Here is a 22,691-nt window from a genome sequence, read left to right as displayed (position 1 = left end):
CAAAAAAGTATTTAGTCAGCCATCAATTGTGCAAGTTCTCCCACTTAAAAAGATGAGAGAGGCCTGTAATTTTCATCATATGTACACTTCAACTATGACAGACAGAATGAGATTGTTTTTCTCCAGAAAATCACATTGTAGGATTTTTAATGAATTTATTTGCAAATTATTGTGGAAATAAGTATTTGGTCACCTATAAACAAGCAATATTTCTGGCTCTCACAGACCTGTAACTTCTTCTTTAAGAGGCTCCTCTGTCCTCCACTCGTTACCTGTATTAATCACACCTGTTTGAACTTGTTATCAGTATAAAAGACACCTTACCGCAACCTCAAACAGTCCAAACTCCACTATGGCCAAGACCAAAGAGCTGCCAAAGGACACCAGAAACAAAATTGTAGACCTGCACCAGGCTGGGAAGACTGACGCGTGCCGTCTACTGTATTCTCTAACATCCTTCTGTCCTCTGTGAAGATGTCCAGCTCTCAAACAACCACCACTAACGGGGCAGTGGTCATCACCCATGTCCACCCCTATGGGAACGGGATGGGCATCCAAAAGCGCTGGGAGTAAGAATTTCTGCTTTACATCATTTGAAAATTATTTTTCATTTCGGTTAAACGTATTGGAAGAAGGGAAAAATGAATTTCCTGCTTTGTTTTACACCCACAGACCATACAGATCATGATTGGTTTGATGATTCTGTTGACAGGAAACGTGATGACTCTTGGACCACAAGTAGACCATATTGGAGGAATTAGTGGAATATTTGTCTGGGGATCTATCATTGTGAGTGAGCTGCTCTGTCTAATAATAATATCTTAAATGTCCTGTCTGTCGTGGTGCAAACAAAACATCCTAATAATTGAATCATGTCATATTTTGAAAATAAATGCATTAAAAACAATACAGTAGGTGCACATTTTTTTTAATATATAAAATCGGTATAATGAATGACTTTCCAAATTACTTTAATCAATGTATATGTACATGGCTAGGCCTGTGCCGTTTATACACTCATGTATTTCAGTTTCTGTTGACTTCTATGTGGAATTCAAGGAATTCAGGAATTCAACTTGAATTTTGGTCTAACTGTAGAAAATGTGTGTCCCACATGGTACCCTACTCCCTATATAGTACACTACTTTTGTAGTGTACTATGTAGAGAATAGGGTGCCATTTGGTATGCAGGCTTGTATAATCTCTTCCTTGTTCCTTCTCAGTATGTAGCTGCAGGCTGTTGGGGATGAATCAGAATTAGTTGGGTAACATAGATAAGATGTTTTATTTTCATAATATGCTTGTGATATACTTGTCATTTAGAATTTATCTTGTTGTACTATGGTGGTGGCTGTTTGCAGTTATCTGTTCTCTGTCAGGGTTCAGTTACTTGGGCCACAGAGAGGGGAGAGGTAAAGCTTGTCGTCATGTGTAAACATATATTTTAAACCATGTGAAGGGATGATTGAGGGGGAACCAATTATCTCTTGGCTCCACAATGTCTGTGTGCCAGTCACTCCCTACTTTTCCCATCGGGAAGATGAGGATGGCAGTGTCTGGAACCATTCTATGTTCCCTCTTTGGTTGCCCTTATCTTGACCTAGAGGCTCACTCTCCTCTCCGTGAGCTTGTCCAGGATGGGTTCTTTTTGGGATGGGAGTGTCTAAAATGACAATTGATATATACCATTGGGTGAGGTAATGTCTTGGTACTATTTTGTACCAAGAACGAGATAAGAGCTTCGTTTAGGAGACCAAACTGAATGATAATTTATAGCCAATGCTGTCTGGCTATGGGATACTAAGTCTTTCTTTGTGTAAGTTTCTAAGACCTGTGGTTTGTCATGTCGACTAGGGGGGTGGATCTTTGCTATAAAAGATCTCAGTTGCCATTATGTTGACCACTCAACTTTTCATTAGAGATACTGAAATGTTGAAAGTCAAAATACTATTACAAAAGCTTAATTATTATTAAAGGTGAAGATTAAGCATAACTCTGACTGGTGTGTGATTTGCTCTCTCATCATTTGGTAAGGCAATTTCCACGACAAGGCTCTCTAACTGTTGCTGCTGACAACAAACTGAACAAATGTCTGAGTATCAATATTTTTTCCTCAATGAAGTTTAGGTTTTTGATTTATAAAGTTCCACTCTATTTCAAAACATAGAATCTACATCACATATAGGCCCTCATGTTTTCATTCAACCTTTTTGTTTTCCTCCCACAATACAAACAATGGGGTGGGCACTGGCGATTCAGCAATAGCGAATTGCCCCTTTAATAAAGACTGTTGGTGGAAGAAGGTGAGGACCAAGGTGCAGCGTGGTACGTGTTCGGCATTTTATTAAATATAACTGAACACTAAATACAAAGTAATGAAAGGCACAACCGAAATAGCTCTGTCAGGTTCAACACACACTAAACAGAAAATAACTACCCACAAATCATAGTGGAAAAACAGGCTACCTAAGTATGGTTCTCAATCAGAGACAACGATCGACAGCTGCGTCTGATTGGGAGCCATACCAGGCCAAACCCAGAAATAAAAAACCTAGAACAAAAACATAGAATGCCCACCCCAACTCACGACCTGACCAAACTAAAACAGAGACATAAAAAGGGAACTAAGGTCAGGACGTGACAATTGTCAACACACTGTATTTTATATTGCATTTCATTCTTCACAACCAATCATTCATTCCCATGTCCTCTTTCTACTCTGTGTCCCTTAGGGCTCCCTTAGAATGAATGTTGTCGCCACGGTTACTGCTCTTATTGGCACCTTCTGCATTCTTTAGACAGTGCTGGTATCATCTTATACCACTACTACTGTGACCATCCAGGCAATCCTTCATGCTACCCTCCATCCTATGTCAACTACACTACGTCCTCTGTCTGTCAATAGTATTGGGTATATACCAAATGCTTATTCCTTTGGTCAGGAGATATTTGTAAATCGGTAAAGGGGTATTTATCATCTATAATCGTATTACTAGACTATTGTACGTACTGTTTAATATTTTTTATTAGTTTAAATTTTACCCCATTTGTGAGTGAGTCTTGTGGACATAAAATTTTGCAAAAATGACCGTTTAAAATAAAGAATTCGATATTGAGATACATTGTATGCGCCCAAAAATGTGTACTAATACAATTGCTCAGAGAAAGAGTTTTGCTTAACAATAAATATTTTTTTTCAAACAGGTATGGGTCACAATTAATGATACCCGTGGTTTCAATGCCTCACTGTGCAAGGATAACAGCACTGACACTTTTTCTAAAATGTTGATTTGGAGACCCCATTGGGAGGGATCTTAGAACAGTCATCCGTACAGAATCCATCCAGATCATTGATATCCTTCGTCTGCGCTTATTTTATGCATTTCCTTTCTGCTTAATGCATTCTTGTTTCAATGCCAAACCCAGCACTGGTGTGTGTGGTGAAAGAGCTCTATGTTCCAACCCAGACAGGAAGATCACGTCAGTGACTCAACCCACTCAAATGACGCACCCCTCCTAGGGACGGCATGAAAGAGCACCAGTAAGCCAGTGACTCAGCCCCTGCAATAGGGTTAGAGGCAGAGAATCCCAGTGGAGAGAAGGGAACCAGCCAGGCAGAGACAGCAAGGGCGGTTCGTTGCTCCAGAGACTTTTCCATTCACCTTCACACTCCTGGGCCAGACTACACTCAATCATATGACCCACCGAAGAGATGAGTCTTCAGTAAAGACTTAAAGGTTGAGACCGAGTCTGCGTCTCTCACATGGGTAGGCAGACCATTCCATAAAAATGGAGCTCTATAGGAGAAAGCCCTGCCTCCAGCTGTTTGCTTAGAAATTCTAGGGACAATTAGGAGGCCTGCGTCTTGTGACTGTAGCATACGTGTAGGTATGTACGGCAGTACCAAATCAGAGAGATAGGTAGGAGCAAGCCCATGTAATGCTTTGTAGGTTAGCAGTAAAACCTTGAACAGGAAGCCAGTGTAGGGAGGCTAGCACTGGAGTAATATGATCAAATGTTTTGGTTCTAGTAAGGATTCTAGCAGCCGTATTTTGCACTAACTGACGTTTATTTAGTGCTTTATCCGGGTAGCTGGAAATGAAAGCATTGCAGTATTCTAAACTAGAAGTAAAAAAAGCATGGATGAATTTTTATGCATCATTTTTGGATAGAACGTTTCTGATTTTTGCAATGTTACGTAGATGGACATTTTTTTTCCCTTGAAACAAGGTCAAGGTCCAGAGTAACGCCGAGGTCCTTCACAGTTTTATTTGAGACAACTGTACAACCATCAAGATGAATTGTCAGATTCAACAGAAGATCACTTTATTTCTTGGGACCTAGAACAAGCATCTCTGTTTTGTCCGAGTTTAAAAGTAGAATGTTTGCAGCCATCCACTTCCTTATGTCTGAAACACAGGCTTCTAGTGAGGGCAATTTTGGGGCTTCACCATGTTTAATTGAAATGTACAGCTGTGTGTCATAGCAGTAGCATAGCAGCGAAAGTTAACAGAGGTAAAATATATAGTGAAAACAATAGTGGTCCTACAACGGAACCTTGAGGAACACCGAAATTTACTGTTGATTTGTCAAAGGACAAACCATTCACAGAGACAATCTGATATCTTTCCGACAGATAAGATCTAAACCACACCAGAACTTGTCCGTGTAGACCAATTTGGGTTTCCAATCTCTCCAAAAGAATATGGTGATCGATGGTATCAAAAGCAGCACAAAGGTCTAGAAGCACGAGGACAGATGCAGAGCCACCTTCACAAGTGCAGTCTCAGTGCTATGATGGGGTCTAAAACCAGACTGAAGCATTTTGTGTACATTGTTTGTCTTCAGGAAGGCATTGAGTTGCTGCGCAACAGCTGTTTCAACATTTTTTGAGAGGAATGGAAGATTCGATATAGGCCGATAGTTTTTTATATTTTCTGGGTCAAGGTTTGGCTTTCTCAAGCGAGGCTTTTTTACTGCCACTTTTAGTGAGTTTGGTACACATCCGGTGGATAGAGAGCCGTTTATTATGTTCAACATAGGAGGGCCAAGCACAGGAAGCAGCTCTTTCAGTAGTTTAGTTGGAATAGGATGCAGTATGCAGCTTGAAGGTTTAGAGGCCATGATTATTTTCATCATTGTGTCAAGAGATATAGTACTAAAACACTTGAGTGTCTCCCTTGATCCTAGGTCCTGGCAGAGTTGTGCAGACTCAGGACAACTGAGCTTTGGAGGAATACGCCGATTTAAAGAGGAGTCTGTAATTTGCTTTCTAATGATCATGATCTTTTCGTCAAAGAAGTTCATGAATTTATTACTGCTGAAGTGAAAGCCATCCTCACTTGGGGAATGCTACTTTTTAGTTAGCTTTGCGACAGTATCAAAAAGAAATTTCGGATTGTTCTTTTTTTCCTCAATTAAGTTGGAAAAATAGGATGATCGAGCAGCAGTGAGGGCTCTTCGATACTGCACGGTACTGTCTTTCCAAGCTAGTCGGAAGACTTCCAGTTTGGTGTGGCGCCATTTCCGTTCCAATTTTCTAGCAGCTTGCTTCAGAGCTCGGGTATTTTCTGTATACCAGGGAGTTAGTTTCTTATGACAAATGTTGTTAGTTTTTAGGGGTGCAACTGCATCTAGGGTATTGCGCAAGATTAAATTGAGTTCCTCAGTTAGGTGGTTAACTGATTTTTGTCTTCTGACGTCCTTGGGTAGGCAGAGGGAGTCTGGAAGGGCATCAAGGAATCTTTGTGACAATTACTCGATACCGACACATCTTTCTAGCTGATTTACACGCTGAAGCTATGTTGCACTTAGTGACTTCTGACTGTTTCATCCTAGCATCGTCGGTGCCGACATGGATAACAATATCTCTATACTTGCCAGTTTTAGCTTTAGCCTGCACCATCTTCAGATTAGCCTTACCGTCGGTAGCCCTGCCCCCTGGTAAACAGTGTATGATCGCTGGATGATTCGTTTTAAGTCTAATACTGCAGGTAATGGAGTTGCCCAATGACTAGGGTTTTCAATTTGTCAGAGCTAATGGTGGGAAGCTTCGGCGTCTCAGACCCCGTAACGGGAGGAGTAGAGACCAGAGAAGGCTCGGCCTCAGACTCCGACCCGCTGCTTAATGGGGAAAACCGGTTGAAAGTTTCTGTCTGCTGAATGAGTGACACCGGTTGAGCATTCCTACAGCATTTCCCTCCAGAAGCCTTGAGAAAGTTTACCGGCAGCGGGGACCGTGCGAGGGCATATATACTAACGTTACTATCTGTACTTACTGGTGGCACAGACGCTGTTTCATCCTTTCCTACACTTAAATTACCCTTGCCTGAAGCAGGGCTTGCAGCACAGCAATCCTAGCCGTACGGCGATCGTTCTCCTGTATATTATGAGTACAGCGACTGCAATTAGAAGATATCATGTTAATGTTACTACTTAGCTTCGGCTGTCCTGACGAACCATGTCCAGATAAAACGTCCGGAGTGAAAAATTTGAATGAAAAAAAGTTGAGTGAGGGAAAAACTAAAAATATAAACGGTAATTAAAAAGTAAAAACCGTAAAGTTGTCAGGTAGCAAAGTAAGGTTGGCAACAAAACGCACAGCAACACGTAAACAAGTGTGAAAGTTGTGACCAGAAATGATGAACCAAATGCATCATGAACTTTACCCAGTGTAATAGCCAATTTAGGTTTATCTTATATTATGGTATTATTTGGGCAATTACACTCCTGACCACTAGGGGAAGACACATGGTGGTGGTAATCACACCAGGTGATCTATAAAGACACAGGTGTTTGAACATATGTTGTGTGTGTGGATGGTGGGAGAGCTCACAGTTCTTGCTTTTGTTGACAGCTTCAGAGGTCAAGTAACAGACACATCTCAACATAAACTTCTCAGAGGAGACTGCGTGAATCAGGCCTTCATGGTCAAATTGCTGCAAAGAAACCACTACTAAAGGACACCAATAATAAGAAGAGACTTCCTTGGGCCAAGAAACACGAGCAACTGACATTAGACAGGTGGAAATCTGTCCTTAGGTCTGATGAGTCCAAATATTAGATTTTTGGTTGCAACCTCTGTCTTTGTGAGATGCAGAGTAGGTGAACGGATGATCTCTGCATGTGTTTTCCCACCATGAAGTATGGAGGAGGTGGTGTGATGGTGTGGGGGTGCTATTCTGGTGACACAAAGTTATTTATTTAGAATTCAAGGCACACTTAACCAGTATGGCTACCACAGCATTCTGCAGCGATATGGCATACCATCTGGTTTGCGCTTAGTGGGACTATCATTTGGTTTTCAACAGGACAATGATCCAACACACATCTCAAGGCTGTGTAAGGGCTATTTGACCAAGAAGGAGAGGGATGGAGTGCTGCATCAGATGACCTGGCCTCCACAGTCACCCAACCTCACCCCAATTGAGATGGTTTGGGTGGAGTTGGACCGCAGAGTGAAGGAAACGCAGCCAACAAGTACTCAGCATATGTGGGAACTCCTTCAAGACTGTTTGAAAAGCATTTCAGGTGAAGCTGGTTGAGAGTATGCCAAGAGTGTGCAATGCTGTCATCAAAGCAAATGGTGGCTACTTTGAAGAAACTAAAATCTAAAACATATTTTGATTTGTTATTAAACAGTTTTTTGGTTACTACATGATTCCATATGTGTTATTTCATAGTTTTGATGTCTTCACTATTATTCTACAATGTAGAAAATAGTAAAAAATTAAGAAAAACTCTTGAATGAGTAGGTGTGTCCAAACTTTTGACAGGTACTGTACTTGTTTCTTTATAAAAAACATTAAGTAAGATACAGTTCCATAACCATACTCACTGGCATCTGATGCAATTCTGAATGCTCTGGCTTTCCAGAGCTTGATGCACCTCTTCGGGCTTGATGCACCTCTTCACCTTGAGCTATGCCACTTTTGCCAAATTCACCTTGAGCTATGCCACCATCCATACTTGCCATTGCTGTGAGAGAGATTGGGGTATGTCGTTTTCCCAGCTGTTGTAGCAACAGTTTTGGAGATAGAATAAACTGTGATAGAAAGCACAAGGGGTAGTATATTGAGCTGGTCACCGAGAGGGTCGTGGCTGATGGGAAAGGTGTTGGAAACCTACCCTGACAAGAATGGTCTGGTCCGGTCTGTGAGACTTAAAATCAGAACAGGAGAACTGGACAGACCTGTTACCTAGATCTGGCTACTCCAAGAGGGTACAGAGGGATCTGTGAAGAACTCTGATCCACAGAAGAAGTGAAAGAGGATTCACTCACATTTCACTTTATTGGGTAATTGTTGTTTGCCATTAGGGGCCGGTGTGTTGGAGCCAATTTGGGTGTAGCTTATGGTGTTATTCAAGCAATTACACTCCCGACCACTAGGGGCAGACAAATGGTGGTGGTAAACACACATCAGGTGATATATAAAGACACAGGTGTTTGAACATATGGTGTGTTTTGGATGTTGAGAGAGCTTACAGTTCAACAAATCAACACAAATTAAAGCAAGAAAAAGCAATGAATGCCAGAAAAGACACAAAGGATTACTACAGTCAACATTCATTCAAGGTACCAACTATTGCTAAGTTTGAGGTGCACAAAGAGCTATGTCTATTTGCTACCAAACCCTCACCTGGTGACATTGGCTCCTTAGAAATCTTTCATTTTCTGAAGCAAATTGTCATGACACCCAATACCAGGACATTTTAGAAAAAGGCTCAGTGTCATTATCCTCGCAAGGTGAGATATTGAAATGTATTGGAAACAGGGGTGTCATTTTTACAGGGGTGTCAATAATTTCAGACTCCATTGTAAGTCTTACTATATTGAAAACATTTAATTAAAGCAAAGTTAAGTACACATAAACCAAAAGTATGTGGACACCTTCTCATTGAACATCTCATTCTAAAATCATGGGCATTAATATGAAGTTGGTCCCTCCTTTGCTGCTATAACAGCCTCCACTATTCCTGGAAGGCTTTCCACTAGATGCTGGAACATTGCTGCAGGGACTTGCTTCCATTCAGCCACAAGAGCATTAGTGAGGTCGGGCACTGCTGTTGGGCGAATATGCCTGGCTCACAGTCCAAGTTCTAATTCCTCCCAAAGGTGTTCTATGGGGTTGAGGTCAGGGCTCTGTGCAGGCCAGTCAAGTTCTTCCACACTGATCTCAACAAACCATCTCTGTATGGACTTTGCTTTGTGCACGGGGGCATTGTCTTGCCCCCGTGCCTTGCCCAAACTGTTCCCACCAAGTCAGAAGCACAGAATCTTCTAGAATGTCATTGTATGCTGTAGCGTTAAGATTTTCCCCTCACTGGAAGTATGGAGCCAAGCCTGCCCCAAACCATAAAATACAGCCCCAGACCATTAATCCTCCTCCACCAAACTTTACCGTTGGCACAATGCATTCAGGCGGGTACCAACACTTAGCATTACGCATAGTGATCTTAGGCTTGTTTGTAATGGGCCTCTGTACGATCACACCAGTCAGGAAAAGAATATAAAGTCTATGCACAGAGTTGGAAGTGAATAGAATTAGAATATTACAATTCAGAATCTTAGCAGTAGTACTGAGAGAATACCAATTACGGGAAAGTGACCAAGGGACTGAGCATTTAAGGTAATTGAACTATTTTTGCTATTTAGTCAATATTGTTAGAAGTGTTAATGCATTTAATATTTGCAATATTAGCTGGCAGTAGTATAAAGTGCATTAAGGATTGATTGAGCACTATTGTTGTGTTAATGAAAACTGTATGACCATTGAAGTGTGATGACGTGTATAAGACAAAAACAGAGTGATTTAATAAAAGCTAGAAACTTTGACAACTAGGCCAGTCTAACGATCTGGAGAGCAAACGCCTTTGACACTCACTGAACAGGAAGTGACACTGGTTATAGGTTAAGGCTATAGCACTAAAGAATACTTGATTGTGTGGACAATAAAAAGTATATCAGGGATTAGACTACTAGCTGACGAGCATAATAATCAATAAGAGATTATTAGGTGTTGATATATAAATAGATAAAAAGGACAGGTGGTTAAAAGGAGATCTTAGTATAAACTTGAGGAGTTAGAAGGAACATAATACTCTAAGGACCCACAATAGACTTATAAAGGGAGTGACAACGTGAACGAAGGAACAAATCCAACTCACACGAAGAGCCATTACGAATAAAGAGAAGGGTTGGTAGGGTCGCACGGCTAGGCCCTTGTTACACCGAAGTGACTAAAATCCTAAAGTACTCTGTCTAGCCAGAGGACGGGATAGAGGCTTTTGCTGCAGGCGATGGGCAAAAGTCCGTACCATGACATTTGGCGCCCAACGTGGGGCACGAGGACAAATAAATCTAGAATAACTATAAAACTAAGAACTCACTAACTCAGAATAAGAGAAATGGCAACCTCTATTAACGTTACAGCAGCTCATATGGAGCAACGTAGAGTAGAGACCAATGGTGCGGAGCAAGAGGCAACGCACAGACAAGAGGCCGGATTACCCAACACCAGACTAGCTATCTGTGTGCCTGGGGTACCATGGCAGAAACTGTCACGATCAGAACAGACAGCCATAAAACAAATGATGAGCTGCGAAGGTCGACAAACCTTCTGGGATGAAGGACAGTATATCCCAAAGAAAGTAAAAGGAAGTGATGTAATGATTAAGAGTTGGACAATAATTAAAGTGCCTCCTTAACCAGAACCTATACGACCACAAGAGCATAACCCCAGAAGAAAATGGCAGCTGCATTAGAGTTAGATGCAACAACGTTGGGTCAGTTAGCGGCACAAACGGCAAACCCTGACCAGGCATCTGAACTAAGGGCAAAAGCAGGCCGACCGGACTGTAAATTTGCAGTATGTGTGTCAGGATACCCATGGAGGGACCTGTCCAATACGGAGCAGAAAACTAGAAAGGATTTGATTATGTGGGAAGGCAGACAGACCTTTTGGGATGATAAACACTTTATAGAAAAACATACCATATCTTGCGAGTTAAAAATAAGTAAGGTAGGAGAATGGGCATTAATAAAACTGATGCCAAAAGAGGAGGAAGATAAAGGAAACTTTAACCTTAGAATGGGGTGTGCAACGCATGTCCTGAGAAAATACTGGAGGGATGTAATAGGAATAACCCTAGAAAACTCAGGAATGGACACACTGGAAATGAAAAATAGACTCAACGCTCTTAATATGAGTGGTAATAACTTAAAAGAGCCCAGTGTAATCCTGAAAACAGTACAAAGATTAGATGTGATGCCGGTGGGATAGCTGTTGGGGAAGTGCAATATGACGGCCCCTCCAATAACAGGTTTAGGCAAATAGCCCTGAATCCTAAGATTTTCCCATGAAGACTGATCAACTTCACTAGAAATTGTTGGGACAGGTGGAAATTAATTGTAAAATGATTAAGAAACACCAGTCTCTATTCAAAGTGTATAACTACTTTGAAATTGCATTATTTCCTTGGGAAAGTAAAGCTAACATAGTGCGTAAGTGTCACTATGGGCGTTGTATGAGAAATAAGAAAGTACTATAGAGTTTATAACTAAATAGGAAATCTAAATAAAATCTCAAGGCAAAGAGCAATGGCGGGTTAGAGTCTACTTGTCACGCCTTGGTCATAGTATTTTGTGTTTTCGTTATATATTTGGTCAGGCCAGGGTGTGACATGGGTTTATTTTGTTGTGTTCGTATTGGGGTTTTGTAGGCATTGGGATTGTGGTTGATTAGGGGTGTGTCTAGTGTAGGCTTGGCTGCCTGAGGCGGTTCTCGATCAGAGTCAGGTGATTCTCGTTGTCTCGGATTGGGAACCGTATTTAGGTAGCCTGAGTTTCACTTTGTATTTCGTGGGTGATTGTTCCTGTCTTTGTGTAGTGTTCACCAGATAGGCTGTATTAGGTTTCACGTTCCGTTTGTTGTTTTCGTATTTAATAGTTATTTCATGTATCGTCATTCATTCATTAAAGAACATGAGTAACCACCACACTGCATTTCGGTCCTCTCTTTCAACAAACGAAAAACGGCGTTACACTACTCTTTGAGAAAAATTCCCTGAGGAAACTAGAAAATACTATAGAGTTTATAACTAAATAGGAAATCTATACAAACCTCAAGGTGAAGATATGGCAACAGGAGTGAATTAATTTCAACTCCGTCAAGGCAGCCAGACCTCGTAGTAATACGAAATTGGGTTCTAATAAAAGTCATCCCAGTAAAAGAAGGGGGGCCAGAGGATTTAAGTGTGTATTGTGGCAAAGTGGCCTTCTATGCACAGCCCTGGTACCCCATGGCAATGGCCCTGCTACAAGATAGGACTCCAACGAATCTAGGAGACACTAGTGTAGTGTTGAGAGCCATGCAGGGAGAGTCATGTTAAGTATTTAGGACATATTTTAAGCCAACAAGGGCAGAAAAAAAGATGAAGGGATTATTTAATTTAATTATGAAAATAAATATGTTGCAGTTCTTAGGGATAATAAAGTACTGTAGATAATGGATCCCATACTGCGTAACATATATACAATTACTGATGAGACTGAGTTAAGATTAACCCAGGTTATTGTTAGATAAAATACAGTGGACTCCCAAAAGAGAGATTTCATTAGTACAGAAAAACATATGCTATGTTTAGCAGTGTTTTGGCCTTATCTAATCATTTGAAGGTTTGTCTTTAAATAGTAGAAAGATGACAATAATATATGGCATCTGTTGCGACCCAGGGTCATATAGAGTATCGGGTTAATTAAGTTGAACTATATAATTATCTTATAGGTTACTGCATAGAAATGTTGAGTTCTATAAAATTCATTAGTGCAAACAGGGAGACAGTCAGTCAATATTTTAAAACAGAAACCATATTTGTTACTGACAGTATTAGCTGCGGTAACAGGAAGCAGATGCAGAAGCGAAAAAGGCAGTTTTTAAACCACAGCCATTAAAAGCAGCAGTTAATAGGAAGTTAAACATAGACATAACTACATTGAAAGAGCTGAGACAGATAGTGACCCATGTGCAAATGTATTAGGTCAGACAGACACTGACACAGGAGTAGGGAAATGGGACTTTACATGGAAACAAATAATGCAAATAACCATGTTTTTTTTTTGTTCCAGACCAAATAGAGAGTCAGAACAGAAACAGCCTTAACCAAGTTGAATACTGCAGGCATGAAGCTCAACCTAACCAAAAGTAAAATAGGGCAAAAGGAAGTGAGCTTTCTCGGGTTTACGATAAGCGATGGTATTACCGCAAGCAAGAGTTACCTAGAGACAGTACAGGATATGATAAAACCGCAAACGGTAAATTAAATGCAGAGGTACCTAGGCAAGCTAGGCTACATCCGTAACCACATACCAGGATATAGCAGAGTAGCAACAAACTGCTATAAAGGTGTCACCAGAAGAGAGGACCAAATATAATTCTCTCATAAACAGTTTGGCAGAGAAGCTCTAGTTTGGACAGAAAAGATGGAACAATCGTGGGAAAAGCTTAAAGACATGGCAGGCCAGGCACAAACTAATGAACCCAGAAATCCAGACATACCTCTATGGATCTTTGTGAAACTAGAGGGAGGAGATATAGACAGAGATGGGTTTCTGTGGGTATCTAATGAAGGGTCAGAAAGGACTGTAAAATGTTACAGTAAACAGCTAAAAGACCCAGGAATGAAATACTCATCAGAAGGAGCAAGAAATGGCGCTGCTTGAGATATATTGGAACAAAATTATGGCTTTGGCACAAGGTCAACAAATAATCATAAAAGACAATGAATTGAATAACCTATGGGCAGCCAATATTTTTTAATTTTTAATTTTATTTATTTCACCTTTATTTAACCAGGTAGTCTAGTTGAGAACAAGTAATCATCTGCAACTGCGACCTGGCCAAGATAAAGCATAAGCAGTGTGAACAGACAACACAGAGTTGCACATGGAGTAAACAATTATCAAGTCAATAACACAGTAGAAAAAAAGGGGAGTCTATATACATTGTGTGCAAAAGGCATGAGGAGGTAGGTGAATAATTACAATTTTGCAGATTAACACTGGAGTGATAAATGATCAGATGGTCATGTACAGGTAGAGATATTGGTGTGCAAAAGAGCAGAAAAGTAAATAAATATGATGAGGAAGGTAAAAATGGGTGGGCTATTTACCGATAGACTATGTACAGTTGCAGCGATCGGTTAGCTGCTCAGATAGCAGATGTTTGAAGTTGGTGAGGGAGATAAAAGTCTCCAACTTCAGCGATGTTTGCAATTCGTTCCAGTCACAGGCAGCAGAGAACTGGAACGAAAGGCGGCCAAATGAGGTGTTGGCTTTAGGGATGATCAGTGAGATACACCTGCTAGAGCGCGTGCTACGGGTGGGTGTTGCCATGGTGACCAGTGAACTGAGATAAGGCGGAGCTTTACCTAGCATGGACTTGTAGATGACCTGGAGCCAGTGGGTCTGGCGACAAATATGTAGCGAGGGCCAGCCGACTAGAGCATACAGGTCGCAGTGGTGGGTGGTATAAGGTGCTTTAGTGACAAATCAAATCAAATGTTTATTTGTCACATACACATGGTTAGCAGATGTTAATGCGAGTGTAGCGAAATGCTTGTGCTTCTAGTTCCGACAGTGCAGGAATAACCAACAAGTAATCTAACTAACAATTCCAAAATTACTGTCTTATACACAGTGTAAGGGGATAAAGAATATTTACATAAGGATATATGAATGAGTGATGGTACAGAGCAGCATAGGCAAGATACAGTAGATGGTATCGAGTACAGTATATACATATGAGATGAGTATGTAAACAAAGTGGCATAGTTAAAGTGGCTAGTGATACATGTATTACATAAGGATGCAGTCGATGATATAGAGTACAGTATATAAGTATGCATATGAGATGAATAATGTAGGGTAAGTAACATTATATAAGGTAGCATTGTTTAAAGTGGCTAGTGATATATTTACATAATTTCCCATCAATTCCCATTATTAAAGTTGCTGGAGTTGAGTCAGTGTCAGTGTCAGTGTGTTGGCAGCAGCCACTCAATGTTAGTGTTGGCTGTTTAACAGTCTGATGGCCTTGAGATAGAAGCTGTTTTTCAGTCTCTCGGTCCCAGCTTTGATGCACCTGTACTGACCTCGCCTTCTGGATGATAGTGGGGTGAACAGGCAGTGGCTCGGGTGGTTGATGTCCTTGAAGATCTTTATGGCCTTCCTGTAACATCGGGTGGTGTAGGTGTCCTGGAGGGCAGGTAGTTTGCCCCCGGTGATGTGTTGTGCAGACCTCACTACCCTCTGGAGAGCCTTACGGTTGATTGCGGAGCAGTTGCCGTACCAGGCGGTGATACAGCCCGCCAGGATGCTCTCGAATGTGCATCTGTAGAAGTTTGTGAGTGCTTTTGGTGACAAGCCGAATTTCTTCAGCCTCCTGAGGTTGAAGAGGCGCTGCTGCGCCTTCTTCACGATGCTGTCTGTGTGAGTGGACCAATTCAGTTTGTCTGTGATGTGTATGCCGAGGAACTTAAAACTTGCTACCCTCTCCACTACTGTTCCATCGATGTGGATAGGGGGGTGTTCCCTCTGCTGTTTCCTGAAGTCCACAATCATCTCCTTAGTTTTGTTGACGTTGAGTGTGAGGTTATTTTCCTGACACCACACTCCGAGGGCCCTCACCTCCTCCCTGTAGGCAGTCTCGTCGTTGTTGGTAATCAAGCCTACCACTTGTGTCGTCCGCAAACTTGATGATTGAATTGGAGGCGTGCGTGGCCACGCAGTCGTGGGTGAACAGGGAGTACAGGAGAGGGCTCAGAACGCACCCTTGTGGGGCCCTAGTGTTGAGGATCAGCGGGGAGGAGATGTTGTTGCCTACCCTCACCACCTGGGGGCGGCCCGTCAGGAAGTCCTTGACTAGTCTCTCAAAGCACTTCATAATGACGGAAGTGAGTGCTATGGGGCGGTAGTCGTTTAGCTCAGTTACCTTAGCTTTCTTGGGAACAGGAACAATGGTGGCCCTCTTGAAGCATGTGGGAACAGCAGACTGGTAAGGGATTGATTGAATATGTCCGTAAACACACTGGCCAGCTGGTCTGCGCATGCTCTGAGGGCGCGGCTGGGGATGCCGTCTGGGCCTGCAGCCTTGCGAGGGTTAACACGTTTAAATGTCTTACTCACCTCGGCTGCAGTGAAGGAGAGACCGCATGTTTTCGTTGCAGGCCGTGTCAGTGGCACTGTATTGTCCTCAAAGCGGGCAAAAAAGTTATTTAGTCTGCCTGGGAGCAAGACATCCTGGTCCGTGACTGGGCTGGATTTCTTCCTGTAGTCCGTGATTGACTGTAGACCCTGCCACATGCTTCTTGTGTCTGAGCCGTTGAATTGAGATTCTACTTTGTCTCTGTACTGACGCTTAGCTTGTTCGATAGCCTTGTGGAGGGAATAGCTGCACTGTTTGTATTCGGTCATGTTACCAGACACCTTGCCCTGATTAAAAGCAGTGGTTCGCGCTTTCAGTTTCACGCGAATGCTGCCATCAATCCACGGTTTCTGGTTAGGGAATGTTTTAATCGTTGCTATGGGAACGACATCTTCAACGCACGTTCTAATGAACTCGCACACCGAATCAGCGTATTCGTCAATATTGTTATCTGACGCAATACGAAACATCTCCCAGTCCACGTGATGGAAGCAGTCTTGGAGTGTGGAGTCAGCTTGGTCGGACCAGCGTTGGACAGACCTCAGCGTGGGAGCCTCTTGTTTTAGTTTCTGTCTGTAGGCAGGGATCAACAAAATGGAGTCGTGGTCAGCTTTTCCGAAAGGGGGGCGGGGCAGGGCCTTATATGCGTCGCGGAAGTTAGAGTAACAATGATCCAAGGTCTTTCCACCCCTGGTTGTGCAATCGATATGCTGATAAAATTTAGGGAGTCTTGTTTTCAGATTAGCCTTGTTAAAATCCCCAGCTACAATGAATGCAGCCTCCGGATAAATGGTTTCCAGTTTGCAGAGAGTTAAATAAAGTTTGTTCAGAGCCATCGATGTGTCTGCTTGGGGGGGGATATAGACGGCTGTGATTATAATCGATGAGAATTCTCTTGGTAGATAATGCGGTCTACATTTGATTGTGAGGAATTCTAAATCAGGTGAACAGAAGGATTTGAGTTCCTGTATGTTTATTTCATCACACCATGTCACGTTAGCCATAAGGCATTCGCCCCCGCCTCTCTTCTTACCAGAAAGATGTTTGTTTCTGTCGGCGCGATGCGTGGAGAAACCCGCTGGCTGCACCGCCTTGGATAGCGTCTCTCCAGTGAGCCATGTTTCCGTGAAGCAAAGAACGTTACAGTCTCTGATGTCCCTCTGGAATGCTACCCTTGCTCGGATTTCATCAACCTTGTTGTCAAGAGACTGGACATTGGCAAGAAGAATGCTAGGGAGTGGTGCACGGTGTGCCCGTCTCCGGAGTCTGACCAGAAGACCGCCTCGTTTCCCTCTTTTTCAGAGTCGTTTTTTTGGGTCGCTGCATGGAATCCACTCCGTTGTCCTGTTTGTAAGGCAGAACACAGGATCCGCGTCGGGAAAAACATATTCTTGGTCGTACTGATGGTGAGTTGACGCTGATCTTATATTCAGTAGTTCTCCTCGACTGTATGTAATGAAACCTAAGATGACGTGGGGTACTAATGTAAGAAATAACACGTAAAAAAACTAAAAACTGCATAGTTTCCTAGGAACGCGAAGCGAGGCGGCCATCTCTGTCGGCGCCGGAAGTCAGCAAAACGGATGACACTGTGATAAACTGCATCCAGTTTGCTGAGTAGAGTGTTGGAAGCAATTTTGTAGATGACATCGCAGAAGTCGAGGATCGGTAGGATAGTCAATTTTACTAGGGTAAGTTTGGCGGCGTGAGTGAAGGAGGCTTTGTTGCGGAATAGAAAGCCGACTCTTGATTTGATTTTCGATTGGAGATGTTTGATATGAGTCTGGAAGGAGAGTTTACAGTCTAGCCAGACACCTAGGTACTTATAGATGTCCACATATTCAAGGTCGGAACCATCCAGGGTGGTGATGCTGGTCAGGCGTGCGGGTGCAGGCAGCGAATGGTTGAAAAGCATGCATTTGGTTTTACTAGTGTTTAAGAGCAGTTGGAGGCCACGGAAGGAGTGTTGTATGGCATTGAAGCTCGTTTGGAGGTTAGATAGCACAGTGTCCAAGGACGGGCCGGAAGTATATAGAATGGTGTCGTCTGCGTAGACGTGGATCAGGGAATCGCCCGCAGCAAGAGCAACATCATTGATATATACAGAGAAAAGAGCCGGCCCGAGGATTGAACCCTGTGGCACCCCCATAGAGACTGCCAGAGGACCGGACAGCATGCCCTCCGATTTGACACACTGAACTCTATCTGCAAAGTAGTTGGTGAACCAGGCAAGGCAGTCATCCGAAAAACCGAGGCTACTGAGTCTGCCGATAAGAATATGATGATTGACAGAGTCGAAAGCCTTGGCAAGGTCGATGAAGACTGCTGCACAGTACTGTCTTTTATCGATATCGATAATACCAAAACGATGCAAGGAGTGACCACTACCACTTGGGATAAGTGGAGAAATGTGGTAGGAACAAAAGGGGTCATATTCATTGCATACCAAGGATGGGAGCAAGAGGGTGATACCCCCAAAATAGACAGGAAAAAACACAAGATGCCCAAGGAAAAGCCTAGGGACATAGTGGTGTTTACAGACGGAAGTGAAAAAGCGGACAAAACCAGATGGGGCTTTATAGTAAAAAATAAAGCTACAGGACACACAGTAATGAAACAAAGCAGGATCATTACAGGCACGGTCCAAAAAGCAGAAGTGATGTCAGTGTTAGAGGCACTCCTACACTGCATAGGAGCCAACTTAAAAGGATAGAAATGGTAACAGACAGTTACTATTGTGCGCAAGCAATGACCTCAGACAAGAAGACATGGCAAAATAATGGGTACAGAGGTGCCAAAAATGACCCAATTCAGTATGAGGGAGAATGGAGAAAGATCCAGGAGTTAATGGATAAAATGGATATAGTGGTGAGTCATCAAAAGGCTCACACTGCCGACTCGGCAGGTGCAGAAGCAGACTTTAACCAACTAGGAAACAGAGAAGTAGATGAACTAGTACAGATGGGGTGAATAGTTCTCTACAAACAGGTAAAAGATAAACTAAAAGCACTTCATGAAGACTGGGGACATTTGGGTTCACAGATATTCATGAAGAGATAAAAGATGAGGGCATATTATATACTAGAGAGGAAGTTCTAGAGATATGTAACAAATGTGCTACCTACCAGGAATAGAAAGTAAGTAACCTAGGCTGGACAGCGGGTTAACACATTTGAAATACCACACCATGGAAGCAAATAGCATTGGATATAATGGGTCCTATGAAGGTGGCCACCTTACTGGGACATAGGTACGCTATAGTTGCGGTGTGTATGGCTACAGGATACTCAATAGTGCTCACCTCAAAGTCATCCAATGCACTGCCAGTGTTGCAAATGCTTAACCTTCTAACCCTTGCTCTAGGTCCTTTCCCATCCATTAGAACTGATAATGGAAGACAGTATAAAAACATGAAGGAGTGGTGTGTTGACCATGGGGTCCTGCACATCTACTCTCCCCCCACAAGCTAATGGCTGCGCTGAAAGAACCATAGGGAAATTGAAAATGACCTTGGGTTTGTGGAAGGCAGGAAAAGATTGGGGGCAAAGGTTGGCACAGGCCTGTGTGGAGATTAACTGTACTCCAACTGACTCAGGGCCAAGTCCAAGAGAACTACTGGGATTACCCAGCCTCAGCACAGTGGTGGAAATAGCTAATGCACAGTCTCCCCCTTTACCTTGTGTGTTACAGGTGGGAGACTGGATTAGAATTAAGAAAGCACCAGGAGCTGATACTGGGGATAGAGTAATCCCGAAGAGATACGGAAAAAGACGCCAGGTGACTGATATAATCAGTGCTAACACGGTTAAGGTAGACGGTGGTAAAAATGTAGACGTTGCCCAGCTCAAGAAAGTATTTCCACCCTAGATAACCCAGAATGGATGTGCATGTTGACCTGCAGGTCAGGTATACAAGTAAGACGGTCCAATAGCCATATCTGGGTATCGAGCCACGTGAGACATGAGCAAATGGCAAAAGCAGGAGCCTTGGTGGAAGGGAATATAAGAGTGGTGTGGCACCAGAGCAAATGCCAAGACCCAGAGAAAAGGGGGTACATGTGTGTAGCCCCATGTGATGTGTGCGGGGAGCCTACAGGAGAAACCCAATATGAGGGCCCCTCTAACATGAGTATAAGACAAATAGCCACAAGCAGTGACTGTGGTGAGAGAGGCGGTAGGCAGAGAGTTGGAAGGATCTTGTGGTGCAGGAAATGTGACAGGGATGTGTTCCCTAACTGCATGATTGGATCTCAGGTGGCGAGCACTGGATGGGATCCAAAGAGATGTGTGTGGACACCCCGAGGGGGGCTAGTCCAGAGAGACTGCGCAGAATGTAGACCTCAGAAATGGAGCGGAGGGGGAGATTTACTAAGAGGCAGTTTATTGACCCCAGTGAGACGGGAAGATTGCTTATGGCCTATAGATCAGGGCCCTTTTGGGTTGGCCGGAGGAATAAGCACATATAGAAACGGTGAACAATGGCTGGAAGAGAGAAAGTGTGGCCCAGTCCCAGTGACGGGATATGGCAATCATCCTGAGACAATCAGGAGGTGTTGGTGGGAGGGGAATGTTCCCCCCACCAGAGAACTTCATTGGGGTAGGCTTATGAGGAAAGAAAAAACTGTCTGCTGTGTGACTAGGCTCATAGTATAAGATATAAGATACAGAGCCTATACCTGGGGATAAAAGGAGAAGGACGTTGGTTAAATTGGGATGGCAATTGTATATTGCCCAGGACCCAAAGACCAAAATGGACTGTGTGTACTCCTGCCATATGCTGGTAGACAGGAGGGCAGGTCCTGGAGAGGGTAAGGGAAGAAATGAACCTGCCCCTCCTGAATTAGCAGGACCACTGAAAATAATTATGAACATCCTGAAAAGAAAAAAGAACTCAGATGATGGCCCTGGAGAGGGCGCATCCAGACAGAGAGATACTGGAGCTGCCAGGTCTCCAATTTATGAAGAATAAGTAACCCTAACTAGAATGTCTCCCTCTGTTTCCACAGGGAAATGAGGCTGGGAGAATATAGAACCAGGCATAGGGAATGTAAGGTGGGATGGTGCTGGTGGGTAAGTATCCTTTCCACCATAATATTAGTACCCAACGCCATAATAATAGGATTAACCCTAGGGATAGTGTACGAAAAACAAGAGAGAGAATTAGTACAGGGACTAGAAATACTCAAGAAAAATGTGCTAACTCTATACCGACTTATAAAGCATTTACAAAAAGACGGGGCACACCTGTACAATGCACTATAACAAATGACTCACTGTGCCCAGGACACCCTTCAGTCAAGCTAAAACAGAAATATAATATTACGAAATGGAATCTGACCTGGAATCATACTAATACCATGCTGTGGAAATCAGTTACCAGTAACACAAGGGTATATAGTACATATAAAAAAAGGACCAGTACTATTTAATCAGACATGTGAGAATGGATGATGTATACATTCATATAAAGGCGGGCCAGTGGAGGGGACAGCTGGGTGATGAAGGAAATATAACGGAGATCAAATGTATCTATGATCAAAGTACGGCCAGTTCACCTTGGGAAAGGGTTGAGTGCCACAGTCCTACCACTGCCTTGAACACCACGACCTGGCCTCAGAAAAGCGCAAATAGCATAACAACACGTTGGCCTCAGACAAGCGAAAATAGCATAACAACACGTTGGCCTCAGACAAGTGAAAATAGCATAACAACACGTTGGCCTCAGACAAGCGAAAATAGCATAACAACACGTTGGCCTCAGACAAGTGAAAATAGCATAACAACACGTTGGCCTCAGACGAGTGAAAATAGCATAACAACACGTTGGCCTCAGACGAGCGAAAATAGCATAACAACACGTTGGCCTCAGATAAGCGAAAATAGCATAACAACACGTTGGCCTCAGACCAGCGAAAATAACATAACACGTTGGCCTCAGACAAGCGAAAATAGCATAACACCACATTGGCCTAAGACAAGCGAAAATAGCATAACAACACGTTTGCCTCAGACAAGCGAAAATAGCATAACAACACATTGGCCTAAGACAAGCGAAAATAGCATAACAACACGTTGGCCTCAGACAAGCGAAAATAGCATAACAACATGTTGGCCTCAGACAAGCGAAAATAGCATAACAACACGTTGGCCTAAGACAAGCGAAAATAGCATAACAACACGTTTGCCTCAGACAAGCGAAAATAGCATAACAACACATTGGCCTAAGACAAGCGAAAATAGCATAACAACACGTTGGCCTCAGACAAGCGAAAATAGCATGACCATAAGTCACGCATCTGCAAGTGCAGCAATAACAACACCCCGGGGACTTGGCACGACTAGGGCGATAACAGCTGAGAGTGCTACCACAGGCGGAAATAATACTAGCACAACGGCTAGTATGTATGAGGAAGAAAATATACTAGGGGGATGGTGCACGGCTAGGATGGAGACATACATTGCCTTGCGAAAGTATTCGGCCCCCTTGAAC

General features: G+C 43.0%; 1 pseudogene; it reads left to right on the top strand.

Annotated features, from left to right (window-relative positions):
• The first annotated feature begins 453 nt into the window (after positions 1-453).
• LOC109891883 (membrane-spanning 4-domains subfamily A member 4A-like) lies at positions 454-21,231 on the top strand (annotated as a pseudogene).
• The last annotated feature ends 1,460 nt before the right edge of the window (positions 21,232-22,691 follow it).

Source organism: Oncorhynchus kisutch, linkage group LG6 (assembly GCF_002021735.2).
Source record: "Oncorhynchus kisutch isolate 150728-3 linkage group LG6, Okis_V2, whole genome shotgun sequence".
Taxonomy (NCBI): domain Eukaryota; kingdom Metazoa; phylum Chordata; class Actinopteri; order Salmoniformes; family Salmonidae; genus Oncorhynchus; species Oncorhynchus kisutch.
This window is presented reverse-complemented; position numbering and strand designations above follow the sequence as displayed.